Genomic DNA, 9,389 nt, shown 5'->3' on the forward strand with positions numbered 1-9,389 from the left:
GGCCATGCCTGGCACTCGTGCAGCCCGGGGGTCCTCACCCTTCTGAGGGGTCTAGGGGCCCGGCCGGCATGGACTGCAATGTATATCTGTTGTAATACTAAGAAAAGCTAGTTTTGTCTTTTCTCAAACTCTTCAGGAAAAATCAGTGTTTCAGGAGGAGGTGCTGCGTTGCTGTGGTGCTCCAGGGTGTGCCGCTGGGCTGGGGGGGGCAGACCGATGCCCGAGGGGCCAGCGGCCAGGGAGGCCTTGGCGCCCAGTGCGGATTTGTGCAGGGGCCGGCCCCAGGCCTCGGGCAGCCTTTGCTCGTCCGTTTCTCCATAGAGGTTTGGCCTCTGCTTGCACATGCTGCCCACACCCCTGCTCCGTTCCTTTGTCCTGTTCCTTGGAGAAATACTCCAAGGGCCCTGAGAAACAGATGTGAGCTCCTCGAGGGGCTGGCCCCATCCTCTGTGTCTGCAGTGACCTGTCCGCGGTTGGGTCCTCCGCGTGTTTTCACCAAGTGAACGGATTTCAACTCCCCTCCTAACCCGGGGGCCTTGGCCCATGGCTCTGGGTCTCCCTCCCCCGCGGTCCTGACCATCGTCACTTCCTCGTCCACATGCGTGACTGCTGTCGCCTGGCCCCTCTCTTTCTTCTCCTGCTGACTGTCTTCTCTGCCCCACTTCTCACGGATGCAGCCCAGGTCTTGTCACCCTTAGACACTGATGGCAGCCCTCTTTAGGCCACGGGGCAGACCCTCGTGGCTCGGGGGCCCTCTGGAACAGTTCCTCGGGCTCCTCTTGGGTTCTGGCGTGCTCCCTGCACCTGCGTGGTTCTCCCGGCTCTGAGCCCGGGCTGGCCTGCTCATCACCCCTGCACACGCCCTCCCAGCCGCCCTCTGCAGCACCTGCAGCCACGTGACCCTCCACCCCTAAAGGGACCATGGCGCACTTTCTGCCTTCCCGTGTCCTCTCAGACGCCTCACCAGGCGCTGGGAGGGGAGCGTGGCCTTCTTCCAGCTCTCCAGCTTGTGGCGTGTCTGTGGCAGTGACCCCCCAGCCCCACACCTTCACACCCCCCTGCCGGCAGCCCCGCCCCCTGCCGTAGGTGACAAGGGCTGGCTCCGCCCCCTGCCTCATCACCCTGATTTCCTGCTCCCCTTCGTGGCGAGACTTCTCGAAAGAAGTTAAACACTGTTGTCATGTGATAGGACTCACGAAAAAGAATACAGAGCGTGTCCACAAACAGCCACGTGTCCACCCTCAACTTCAGAGGTAAATCTTTTCCAGCACGCTCCCGGTTCCCCGGCACTGAGGGCGACCGCCCCCCTAACCCTCGCGAGGGGGCTCTGGGGCCGGGCTGCCTTGCAGACCCGGAGGGCCACATCAAAGCCTCGGCGGCACCCATGGTCAGACTCCTGACCCGACCTGAAGGCTCACCATCACCCAGACTGCACTCCGCGTGCTCAGAGCTGCGTCGTGGACCCCTAGCCTCCCCCGTGGGTGTGCAGCCCTGCATGGGCCGAATCCCCTCACGCGTCCGTCCGTGTCCCGCCGGGCTGTCTGAGTGACGTTTGCTGTTTATGACGTTCCCAGGGACTGTGTCTCTGCTTCATTCGGTCCCATCTGGACAGCCGCGGTGTGACCCGTCCTGTCTCCGGTCGGCGGACAGCCAGTCTCTCCATCCCCTCCGTCTTCCCTCCTCTTTCTCTTTTCTGCTGCAGACACTGCAGTGTTGGGGTACACGTCTGGTCACAGAGCAGCCGGTCCCATAGTCTGCGACTGTACTGGATCTGTCTCCCCGTGTTGTTTCTAAGCCGGTCATGCCGGTGAGCTGTTCCCGGGAGGACCGTGCTGTTCCCGTCGCCCTGTCCTTACAACAGGTCGTGTTGCCACATGTTTTAACGCTGGGACCCGAGGGGTGTGGTTTGGAGCCCACGCTCTTGATTACCGTGGTGGTTGGGTGTCGTGTCCTGTAAGTTACCTGTTCAGATCTCGTTGCTATTTTCTCGACCTTTTTGTTTGTTTATCTGGTCTTTGTGTGTTGTCTGTATGTTCTGCACATGAGTCCGCGTGAGTTAGATGTGCTAAAGACATCTCCGGGTGCCTGAGCGTCTGCACCCACGATGGTATCTCGATGTCTGGACTTTTCCTTCTGGAGTCTTCTGTGGGTTGAAGCCTCAAAGGAGAACGTGGAGATAGCACCCGTCTTCGTTTTCTTCCCAAACTGTTGTTCACGTTCGGGTCTTGAGTCTGGGTGGAATTGGATTTGGTATAAAAAAGGAATCTAATTTTGTGTTTCTCCATATGGCCAGCCGGTTGTCTTCATCCACCCGGGCCGCTGCGACAGAACACGCCAGGCTGGGCGGCTCACAGACCACAGTGATTTCTCACACTTCTGAGGCTGGAAGTCCGAGGTCAGGGTGCCGGCAGGGCCAGGTTCTGGCGAGTGCCCGCTCTGGGTTGCAGTTGGCCAACTCCGCTGCAGAGCGGAAGCAGGCTCTCTTGGGACTTTGATAAGGGCGCTAATCCCATTCGTGCGGCCCACCCTCACGAACTCCTCTAACCTTAACCGCCTCCCACTGCCTCCCCCATACCGTCCCGTTGGGTAGGGTTTGGGTTAGGAATGTGGGGACACGGACGTTCAGTCCACAGCCAGTTTTGTCAGCCATGCAGCTTCCGGATCCCTCCCTTCCCTGCTGACCTGCACAGCCCCCTTTGTCCGCTCTCCGAAGGGCTGGGTCTGTGCGCGTGTGTTTCTGGGTCTCTTCTGTTACCCTGGTGGCGACTCACCTGGTCCCAGCCACTCCGTCTTAACCACCATAGCTTTATATTAAGTCTTCATACCAGGAGGGCGTGTCCTCATCTACCCTCTTGTGTTTCTTCAGCGCCTCACTCTTCCGTAGAAATTTTTGGAAGGAATTTGTCAACTTTCCAGAAAAAAATGTATTTGAGGTTTCGTTTGAAATTACAGTGAATTTTTGATTCACTCGAGTGAAAATAAACGTTTTTTAAAAGATATTGAAAATTTTCCACAAACAAGTTCTAGGTCTTCATTTATTTAGATTTTCTATAAAATTTTTGTGAAGGTTAAAAGTGTCCTCATAAAAGTTATGCACATCTTTTGTGATATTTATTACTATCAAGGTCCTATATGCTTTGGGTCAATTTTTATTTTTAATTTTTTAACGTTTATTTATTTTGAGAGAGAGAGAGAGAAAGTGAGCGAGCAGGGGAGGGGCAGAGAGAGGGGGACACAGGGAATTGGGTTATTCTTCAAAGGTACCTTAAAAATATATTTTAGCCACTAGGGTGGCTCAGCCAGTTAAGCATCCAACTCTTGATTTCAGCCCAGGTCATGATCTCATGATCATGAGATCAAGCCCCACGTGGGGCTCTGCGCTAAGCATGGAGCCTACTTGGGATTCTCTCTCTCTCGCTCTCTCTCTCTCTCTCAAAAAAGACACACACACACACACACACACACACACACACACACACACACACACCTTTAACTCTTTGCCTCTAGTATATTCCAGTGTGGTTGGTTTCTAGCAATTTTACCGTACCTTCCCCAATTCAAATAATTTGTCTGTGGATCCTCTTGATTTCTGTGTGGATAAGCAAATGGTCTGTAAATGATGGCAATTTGGGTTTCTTCTTTCCGATCTGTATTTTGTCATTGTTGTTTCTTTTTCATGTCTTGTCGCTCTGGCCAGAACCACCACTTCCATGTGAAATAGAAGTGTGATGGGCGTCCCAAACTTGTTTTTGAATTTAAAGGAAATGTTCCTAATATTTTAGCATTAAGTATGATGTTTGGGTAGGTTTTTAGCAGATATGTATCATGAGATTAAAGATTTCTTTTATTCTCGTATTGCCAAGAGTTTTATCATAAACAGATTTTGAAAATTATTGAATGCTTTTTCAGTATCTATGGAGTACCTCATTTGGCTTTTTCTCCTTTAATCTGCTATGTGGTGAATTCTATTAATAGATGTACTTATGTTAAACCATACATATGTTATCGTACCGGTATTCTTGGAGTAAACCTACCGCGTTATCCGTTTTATTTGCTGCTTGGCCTTCTTGCTAATGTTTCAGACTTTTGTATCTATGTTCATCAGTGAGGTCAGTCTATGGTCTTCTTTTCTCAAATTTCTTTTGTCTAATTTGATGCTAAGGTCATATTGGCCTCAGTGAATGAGTCGGGAGTATAATCTCCCTTCCTCTGTCTGCCTCTCATTTTTCTGTTCTCTTAAAGAGTTTGATTACGATTGGAATTACCTAGGTTTTTGAATGTGTGCTGGGGTTCACTTGTAAAAAGTGTCTGTGTCTGCTGGTTTTTTGGTAGGTAGATTTTTCAACTATTGAATCAACTTCGTTAATAGTTATAGGAAAATTCAGGTTCCCACGGAGTAGTTTTTCTCCTGGTTATAGATCATCGTTTCCTGCTTCTTGGCATGTATAATAATTTTTTTTTATCAGATTCTAGACATTTCTACATCGTGGAGTGTCTGAATTATGCTTTCTTCTTAGAAAGCATGTTGGGCTTTAGTTTGGCAGGCAGCAAATTACTTGAGATAATTTGATCCTTGAGACCTGATTTTAAGCTTTCCTAGAGTTACTCTAGAGTAGATGTCGCTCCAGGGATAGTTAAGCCTGCTGCTGAAGTATGATTTCTTTGGGGTCTCTACTGAATGTCTGGGAGGGAGGGATCGAGAGGACTGTCTTCTGGCTGGTTGATGCACAGATACCTTCTTTTATGTCAGCTTTGGGAACCTGTGTCTTCTTTGCCTGGACTACATGGGGACAGACTAGTTCTCTACAAAGACTCGAGGGAACCTCTGCTACCTAGCAGCTATTTCCTTTCCAGAACTCTGCTCCACGACGTCCAGCCGCTTCAAACTACCCAAACTCTGGCCTCCATCTCCTCAAGTCATGAAAGCTGCTTGGGTCCTACCTCCCTAAGCCTGAAATCTGGAAATTGCCTCTGGGCAGATTTGGAGTGATTATAGGTTTCCTCTTGTATGTTTCCCTTCTCTCCGTGATCACAGCCGTGCACTGCCTGCTGTACAATGTCTGAAAACAGTTATTTTCATACATTTTTTTCAGTTTTTGAGTTGTTATTTACAGGGAGAGTTTAAAGGTACCCTTGTAGCTTCCATCGTGGCTGAATGTGGAAGTGCCGGAAGTCTCTTCTTTTGTGTGTTAGCTATCTCGAAGTTTATTTTTCAGTTTTCTTTTTTTAAGTTATTTTCATTTTATTTTATTTTCTTTAGAGAGAGTGTGAGCATGCAGATGTGTGTGCGAGCAGGGGAGGGGCAGAAGAGGAGGGAGAGAGAATCTCAAGCAGTCTCCACACCTAGCACAGAGCCAGACGTGGGATGTTATCTCATGACCTGAGACAAAATCAGGAGTTGGACGATGAACAGACTGAGCCCCCTGAGTGCCCCTCTTTTGAAGTTTTCTAAACACAGGTCTTTAATGATCTTTTATTGATTTTTAATTGTGTTCAAATTACACGATCCATTTGACACAGAGTCTTTGACATTTATTAGGAGTTGTTTTGTGACCTACTACGTGGTGAAATGTTGTAAAGGTTCCATAGGTGTTAGAAAAGGGACCGTTTCTCTCCTTTTCCAGAGGAAGACAGCACCTGTGCTCATCAGTTCGTGATTATCACGTTCAGGTTTTCTACATCTTTGTTAATTCTGTCTGCTTGATCTGTCGGTTAGTGAGGGATTCGTTAAAATTCCCGTCATGATAAGTTAATGAATTCTTTCGTGTAGCATGACTCTTAACCTTGGTTTTATGTTTTCATCGTGTTGTCTCTCTGGGACCGTGCTGAGTAATTTTTTCTGATATGTTTTCCAGTTCATTAATTCTCTGCTCAGCTTCATTTAATTTGCTGATTAATATGTCTGCTAAGTTTTGAACTTTGAATGGTTGCATTTTCATTTCTAAAAGTTCTGCACGGTCTTTGCCCCATATTTTACACCATCATTTCCCATTCCTGTTTATTTCTCTAAGCATTTTGGGCACACGTATTTTATAACCTGTGGCTGACAGTTCCAGTATCCGTAATCTTCGATAGTCCAGGATGAAGATCTAATTCTGGTTCTTTTTTCGTTTCCTTTTCTACCCCCCACCCCACCCCCGCCCCCACCCCCCACCGGAACTCTTGCTCATGGTGAATTGCTTCTCTGGCATTTGGGTAATATTTAATTGTGAGCATCCATTTGACTGATCTTCATCTGTGGGAGTCCCGGGGACCCGAGAAGAGGAAGCTGTTTCTTTTATTTATCATCATTATTTTCTAGTCTTTATTTTTGAGAGAGAGAGAGAGAGAGAGAGAGAGAGAGAGAGATTGCGTGTGAGTGTGGGGGAGGGGCAGAGAGAGACAGAGGATCTGAAGCAGACTTTCGCACCGTCAGCACAGAGCCCGATGCGGGACTTCAACCCACCGACCGTGAGATCATGACCTGAGCCGAAGACACTTAACCAGCTGAGCACCCCCCGCCCCAGGCGCCCCGAGGGCTAAGCTGTTTCTCAGGAGATTTGTTCTTGTGGTTGTGATGTGCTGTAGCGGCTGAGCCCCGCTCTGAGGTCACTTCTCAAACTTGGGTTTCACTGATCATGCAGGGGTCGCAGATCTGAGACCCAAACCTGCACGAGGACAGGTCTGTGACCTCGGAGTCTCGGAAACACTGGCTTTTCCACCCCAGGGAGCTGAGAGGCGTCACAGTAATTCCCCTGGGTCCCTTTGATGACACGTGGCTTTTCCCCAGCCTTCCATGTCACACGATTTGGATCCACTTCCAACTTTGTGTGTGTTTGAGGCCACGCCCTCCAGCCTCCATTCGGCAGGCGAAACCCAGAAAAAATTCACCTGTTTTCCTTGTTGGTTGAGAAATACGACTTTTATTTATTCATTCATTTATCTATCTATCATTTGTGTATTTACAATTTTCTATTCTATTCTAGACAGAGAGAGAGCGAGAGCAGGGGAGAGTCTGTTGCTCAGCCGACTGAGCCACTCGGGCGCCCCTAGAAATACTAACTTTGATGAGCCAACTGTTTTTGTCTTCACACATGCCAGTGTTTGTCAACCAAAAGGAGGTCTGTTTATTTATCTACTTATTTACCTGAGCCATGTGGTAATTAAAACAAATTCTGTAAGTGTGACCACAGCCTAGAAGGGTCAGATACAGCCGCCAAACCTGTTTATGGAATCAGCAGGTGTCCGTCTCCGTCCCCGTCCCCGTCAGCGCTCTCTCTCTCTCTCTCTCTCTCTCTCTCTCTCTCTCCCCGCTGTTGTGTCGTGCTCAGTCGCTCTGTCGTTCCGCGGTGCTAAATAATGTGCTTATTCTGCTGAACGGTGTTTGCCTGTTTTGGAAGTTGCATAAGTGGAATTATAAAGTGTGTACCTTTTGTGTTTGAGTCCTCTTTTCTCAGTGTTATGTTTGTGAGATTCGTCCATTTATCTTCTCTCCCTCTTGAAATGCCACCAAAATAAGGGCAAAGGTAAACTCAAGAAAGACCTAAGCTCTTCCGGTGGGAAGAAAGACCAGAGAAGGCACAGTGACCGCATTTTGGAAAATGAAAAGCCGAACCCTCGTGGTGACTGACGGCAGACTCAGGAAAGCTGGACCCCAAGGAGGCCGAGGGGAAACCGGGAAGCGACCTGTGGTGTCCCCACAAGGCTCAGGACCTGGGCACCCACCTGCCTGTGGCAGTGAGGGCGAGATTCAAGGGGACCTGCCCGAAGTCTGCTTAAGAGGCAGCTGGATTCCCAAGGCTTCTCCGCTGCTCCTTCTCTATCTCTTTCCATCTTTCTAACCCTTCGGCCGTGACTTAGTCAGTGCTCACCAGTGACTGATTCAGTGACTGAGTCCAGCCCCCTCCCTAGTAGAGTTTTTCTCGAATCTCCAGCCCCCTGCCCTATCAGAGGCTCCGCTGCTGGTCCACAGACCTGGGCCTTTCTCCAGGAAAACTCCCCTGAAGGTCCCCCCCCCAGCGAACCTGCAGCTCCCTGAGGGACGCAGGGGGTCTGAACCTGCCTGGGAACCGTGTGAAGCGCCCCCCACCCCCCGGGACGGGGTGAACCCCCCCCACCCCAGGCTTGTGGTTCAGCCGCATCCCACAGTTTTCGTATGCTGTATCCTCACTGTTGTTCGGTTCAAAATAGTTTCTCATATCTGATGAGTTTTGTTTGTTTGTTTGTCCCATGGGTTATTTAGAATTGTACTGCTTCATGTCCAAGCAGTTGGGGGATGTTGTAAGTTGTTTTGTTTTGTTCCGTTTTATGCACCTTATGAGTATAATTTTATTTATTTATTTGTTTATTTACTTATTTATTTATTTTCTTAATGTTTATTTATATTTGAGAGAGAGAGACAGAGAGGGCACAAGCCGGGGAGGGGCAGAGAGAGAGGGAGACACAGAATCCAAAGCAGGCTCCAGGCTCCGGGCTGTCGGCACAGAGCCCGACTTGGGGCTCGAACTCACGGACCGTGCGATCATGACCTGAGTCGAAGTCGGAAGCTTATCCGTCCACCCAGTTACGCTTAACAGGATGCTTAACTGAGCCACCCAGGGGCCCCTTGATTTTAATTTTAAATTGAAATTTGTTAGAGTTTGATTTATGACTAGCATATGGCTAATTTTCGTACGTGTTGCATGCACTTTAAAAGAATGTGTGCGATATATATTTTTCCTTCTCAGTAGCTGATGGAACAAGCAAACCAAAAAATTTTATTGTTTTATTTTCAACCTCTCTGTGTCTTTTTATTTAAGGTGTCTCTTGGCAACAACATAGAGTCTTTAAAGATCTGTTTCGACAATTACATTTTACTGGGAGTGTTTACCTCATACAAATTTAGTCTATACTAATGGGGCTTTTGTCTGCAGTCTTAAGTCTTCATTTTCCATTTGGCCTAACTTTTGTTGTTGTTCTTCTATGTTTCCTCCTTAGTTGCCTTCTATTGGATTAACAAAAAGATTTACATTTTTTCTGGTTTTTTTCTTGCTGCTAAATTGTTTCTTTTTCTGCTCTTTTGATGATTACCTTAGCAGTTGAAACATGTATACTTGAGAGTCTAATATGAATTGTTGCTTTTCCGCTTACCTGATAATGCTGACGCCTGAGCCCTGTCTCGTGGCTTCTGTCATTGGTGCAGAGAAGTCAGTTGTCAGGCTTGTTTTCGTCCCTTTAGAGGTTATGTGTCTCTTTTTTTTTCCTGGCTGTTTTTAGGATTCTTCATCGTTGGTACTCAGCAGTTTTATTATGATGCACCTTCATGTAGATTTCTTTGTGTTTATCCTGCTTGGCCTTTGCAAGGCTGCTTGAATCTATGGGTTGATCTGTTTCAGCAATTGTGTGTATGTATGTACATACATATGTATTTA

Source organism: Panthera uncia (genome assembly GCF_023721935.1).
Source record: "Panthera uncia isolate 11264 chromosome C1 unlocalized genomic scaffold, Puncia_PCG_1.0 HiC_scaffold_3, whole genome shotgun sequence".
NCBI classification, from domain to species: domain Eukaryota; kingdom Metazoa; phylum Chordata; class Mammalia; order Carnivora; family Felidae; genus Panthera; species Panthera uncia.